Source organism: Limulus polyphemus, unplaced genomic scaffold (assembly GCF_000517525.1).
Source record: "Limulus polyphemus unplaced genomic scaffold, Limulus_polyphemus-2.1.2 Scaffold13952, whole genome shotgun sequence".
Lineage (NCBI taxonomy): Eukaryota > Metazoa > Arthropoda > Merostomata > Xiphosura > Limulidae > Limulus > Limulus polyphemus.
In genome coordinates, this window is record NW_013679562.1 from 2255 (window position 1) to 7853 (window position 5599).

Here is a 5599-nt window from a genome sequence, read left to right on the forward strand (position 1 = left end):
AAACAAGCTTGGTTACATCTTTTATCTACACGGAAACAGCTTGGTTACATCCTTTATCTACACGGAAATAAACTTGGTTACATCCGTTATCTACACGGAAACAAGCTCACTCTTTACGTATATGGTAGTAACTAGCTTAATGTGACAGTAAGCTTACGAAACTAATCTGATTCTTCTGTGAGAATTCTGTTTTTATTTGGTTAAAGTTTTGTTTATTGTTCATTTATTATTCCTTCTATCGTTAGTTTATCTACGAATGTTTAGTTACATTTAAAACTCTAACTCACCTTCTAGATGATCACGTTTATTTTGAGTTTTTTTATTTGTCTGGTTCTTTTTTTATTTCCTGACTCCTTTATTTATTGAAATACTTATTAACCTGGATTTATTTATTCATTAACGTTAGTTTCAAGTCCTGACCAGGCACATATTTATTTACTGTGTTTTAGTAAGTTATCAACTTTGTGTTTCAATAGTTTGAAAGTCACACTTTGTACTTCCGTGGTTGTCGAAGTATAATACATTTGTGTTGTTTTGTGTTCAACCCTGGTTGTAGAGACGAGTTACTGTTGTAGTTTAAACATCTCATATTTAACATTTCTTTCAGACAAATGTAGGTCCAGTCCTTCTCGCTATAAATTCTTACAAGGACGTGGGGAATCCTCTCACACTTAGTAGTGCTTCCTCAAGGTGTCCACAGTTACTTCGTGTGGTCCACGAGGCCGTCCGTCAACAGTCAGAGACAGGCTATCCTCAGGCCATCATTCTTGGGTAATCAACAAAACAACGAAGTAATTTGTTACAATGTAAACGCATATACTCGAATATGACCAGGTCTTCCGAACAAGAAACATTCCATTTCGCTATAAAATGCTTGGCAAACGTTTCGTTTTGGTAAAGAATGTTTAGAAAATGTTTCGTTCTGTTATAGAATGCTCAACAAACGCATTTGCTTGATAAAGATTATCCTTTTTTTACCAAACCAAGCGATTGTGAGCATTATTGATCAAAATTAAGCGTTTGTTCAGTATTATTTATGAAAGTGAATCGCTTCCTGAACGCTTTCTCTCAAAACAAAGCACTTATTGAGAAAACTTTAAGTAAACCAAAAACATTTTTTTACCCAAACCAGGGAATTTTTTGCTTAAAACCAAGAGTTTGTTAAGCATTATTGATCAAGGCAATCGCTTGCTGAATATTTTCTAACAAAAAGAACTGCTTATTGGGCATTTTTTACAAAACAATTGTTTGTTCAGCAATCTTTACCTAAACGAAACAACTACTGAGATTGAACATTATTTATAGAAAAATAAACAATAGTTAAGCCTTTTTAGCAAAACCAAACAATTGTTGAACATTCTTTATAGAAAATAAACAATAGTTAAGCCTTTTTACCAAAACCAAACAATTGTTGAACATTCTTTATAGAAAATAAACAATAGTTAAGCCTTTTTTACCAAAACCAAACAATTGTTGAACATCTCTAAATTGTTTGGTTTTGGTAAAAAGGCTTAACTATTGTTTATTTTTCTATAAAGAATGTTCAACAATTGTTTGGTTTTGGTAAAAAGGCTTAACTATTGTTTATTTTCTATAAAGAATGTTCAACAATTGTTTGGTTTTGGTGAAAAGGCTTAACTATTGTTTATTTTCTATAAAGAATGTTCAACAATTGTTTGGTTTTAGCGAAAAGGCTTAACTAGTGTTTATTTTCTATAAAGAATGTTCAACAATTGTTTGGTTTTGGTAAAAAGGCTTAACTAGTGTTTATTTTTCTATAAATATTGCTCATTCTTGGGAATGAGTTGTCATCGTCTTAACTTTTCGCGTGACTAATAAAGAATTTTGTGTAAAATATAAATAACACATAGGTCTTGATGTTTAGTCTATACTCTTGTCCTGAAGACAACTAAGTTTCCACCCCTAAAGTGTACTAATATTATAAAGAATTTCAAATAAAATGAAGATTTGTGACGTTTCCAAGACTTATTGTAATTTTCTTCAAGTTAGCCATAAATTTTCTCTGCCCTCAATAAAGAAAAAAAACAAAAACAACCAACAAAAGTGTTGCAGATCTTGTGAAAAATATTCAAGAACAAATATTAATAACTGCCAAAAGATGGCGTTTAAAAACATGTTTTCTTCATAATAATGATAATTATTGCCATTATAGCCAAAAGAAAATATTCAGTTTTCAATCCTATCACATTTGCATAAAAAACAAAAATAGAAACCGAAAATTATACAGTTTTACAATTTATTCTATAAAGGTTATGCTTTTGATGATTTATTTAATGAATTTATTCTTGTTTGTACGAACAAAATTTTCTGTTTCAATTCTACAGAGGAGAAAGCGGAAGCGGAAAGACGTATTCATCTATGGTATTACTACGTCAGTTCTTTGACGTAGCCGGAGGAGGGTCAGAAACAGACGCCTACAAGCATATGGCGGCTGCTCTAACCGTGCTTCGGTCGCTTGGCAGCGCCAAGACAACGTCCAACTCAGAATCTAGTCGTTTTGTGAGTACTGAACCTGCTAGCCTTTATCTTTCGTTATACCTTACTCCCGGGCTTCATGTATACATGACTTAAACCACAGTTCGGAATTCACTGATTGGCTAAAAGTTGAATGTCATAAACAACAATAAATGGGACTTGATTGTTATTATTTTGCTACGCGATTTTTGACATGTTATATACACTACTGCTCTAGCCTGTATGGTTATTTGGAAGTTATGTAAAACAAGCTGAGATACCCGTCCTTTGTCCGGGTTGCGAACTTTAAACAAATGTGGGAGTGAATGCTATGATGAATAATACAAGAATATTAACTTTCACTCAATTTATTTATAACATAACACAGTATTTATTATGACCTCACCAAAAAGGTTTGTATAAGCTTCAAGAACTCACTATGTATATACTTAAAACATTGTTTACACTGTGTGATGGTCAGGGTGACTTTGTAGGAAGAGGTAGCGGATAAAGTAGTGGCGTTATGGGTGCTTTCTGTTACCCGCTTTCGACACCCAGCTCTTAATGTCCTTCCACAGCGTTTCATGTGATTAATTAATAGACGGACATTGGCCGCAGAAGTGTCTTACGGGCCGAAGTTGAAAGGTCACGGGTCCAAGTAGGAAGTGGTATAACTCAAGAAACAGGTCTTCATATCAGCCTTATGGTGGCTGTTGGAGTAGAAACTTCAGCTGAGTTTATGTATTATCGCAATAGTGGCGGCAATTTTTTTCCATTGCATTCCTACGTAGAGAGTGCGCGTGTTTGTGTTATACAAAATTTAATATGTGTGTGTGTGTGTTTTCTTATAGCAAAGGCACATCGAGCTATCTGCTGTGTCGACCAACCGGAATCTAACCCCCGATTTAACGTTGTAAATCGGAAGACTTATTGCTGTCCCACCGGGGACGGAAAATATTTAATATTTGTTTTTTGTTTGATGTAAGGACGTGGCGCCATCTATGAATATAGTTAATGTTAACTTACCTCAAAGATAATAAATGCTCAATAACAGCAGTAATAGGGTGGAGGAGGTTGTGAACCCCCACTAACATGCCCATTGTTCCAGACTATTATCCCACAAACTTTGGTTTCAAATTGGCCCAATGACGTAGGAGTACTTAGATAAGGGATAAACAGACAGACACACACAGATTTTTGTGCTTTATGTATATAAGATATTGAAATTCAAATGTAGCTGATTTCTACCACTATAATTCGCCATTTTAAATATAAATAAAACTAAAAATAGGGAGATGTATCAAACGATCCAAGGCATAACAACGAATAAAAACCGCCTTTGTATTTGATAAGACTTATTAGCTGAATACGCCTTGGCATCACACTAACAATGGAAAATAAACCATGTAACTGGATAAACTGATCACTTTATCAAGTGATCGTATTCGTGACAACCATTACTCGGAGTGGTTGTTAGTCTAGGTGGGATGACATGTTTTGTAGCAATCTCCCAACAATATAGTTGTAAACATGGTGTTTACCAAGTCTTATCAGGTGAAGTTTTCAAAATGAAACGACCTGTATGGGGTAATAGTACTAAATAGGCTTGCTCTGGGACCGCAAGATCCTTCCCAGTAACTAGCTTATGACAAGTTGGATTAGCAGTGACTTTTACACTATTGCTTGTTGTTTTCTTGTCTCAAGCATTTTATTTGTCGACTCATTACTACAGCATAATGTTTGCATTTGTATATTCTTAAAGATCTTCTCTCTATCTTTTATATGTAATTTATACGTAAAGTTTATTAGGACATAAATAATTCTGATCCATTTTTTATATGTAATTTATATGTAAAGTATATTATGACATGAATAACTCTGATCTGTTTTTATATGTAATGTATACGTAAAGTTTATTATGACATAAATAATTCGGATCCATTTTTTATATGTAATTTATATGTAAAGTATATTATGACATGAATAACTCTGATCTGTTTTTATATGTAATTTATACGTAAAGTTTATTATGACATAAGTAATTCTGATCCGTTAAAATCACTCAGCTTCATTCTTGCTGTTTCTTCATTGAAATATACATCATATGATGTAGTAAATATAGGTTTATTAAAGACTTTAATCATCAGGTAATTATTTCTAAACTTTTGATCTTGATATACCGCCATAATTACTCAGTCAGGTTATCCAATTATTGTATTAACTCAGGTTAAAAGAGTTAACTTAAAAACAATAAGATTTTTTGTGATTCCAGCTAACAACATTTGATTTTCTCTGTATATTTCTCAGGGTCATTTTATCGAAATTCAGGTCACAGATGGCGCCCTCTATCGGACTAAAATGCATTGTTATTTTCTTGATCAGGTAGGAAAGCATAACTGTAAGTCGTATTAAATAAACAGTATTTATAAATCTATATAATCGTTACCGTGTTGTATCATCCCCACATTCTGTCAGCACATTCTGGTCTTATGAATATTTATTTAGGATTGATTGGAAAAAAGAGGCTTAATTTTTTGTTCAACGATAGCTTTGACTCCTTATAAGACCTGAGATCTAATTTGTCATCAATAACAAGGAACTGTTGTCATGTCAGGAATGCGTTAAATTCTTATCGTAACACACGCTTAGGCTTAACAAGACACTTTAAATACTATTTCGCCCTTAAAAACCACAAAACTGAAAATTTGTATGGCCCCCAATGAACTTCCGTACCACATTTGTAGAAGATCCCAGTAATAAGCTACAATACTTTTTTTACAATTACATATAAAGGAAGTAACTTTTCATGTCCTAAGATAACCTTTCATTAATCATGAATTTACGTACTCCAGCTAGTTAATAATGTAATGATAAATATTAACGTAGTAATAAATAGTGTGTAATAAAACTGTCATAAAAAAAACAAACAAATTTTATATTTCCAAGATCACTGTTTTTATAATCTATACTCGGGTAAGGGAGAAAATCCCTGGAAAATATTTATTTTTAGGAGGGGGTTCGCGAGATTTGGCAATTTTTACGGAAGGTGGTCACGTGATGTTAAAGTTTGGAAACCTCTGAGTTAGTTCATTCTGTTACGTCTCCGTTTGTTAATTGATTTTCC

General features: G+C 33.1%; 1 long non-coding RNA gene across 1 annotated transcript; it reads left to right on the top strand.

Moving 5' to 3' along the window:
* The first annotated feature begins 613 nt into the window (after window positions 1-613).
* On the top strand, window positions 614-4858 carry LOC111084134. The gene is made up of 3 exons (XR_002609409.1): window positions 614-771; window positions 2346-2520; window positions 4783-4858. It is a non-coding gene; the product is annotated as an uncharacterized LOC111084134 (long non-coding RNA).
* Window positions 4859-5599: the final 741 nt, after the last annotated feature.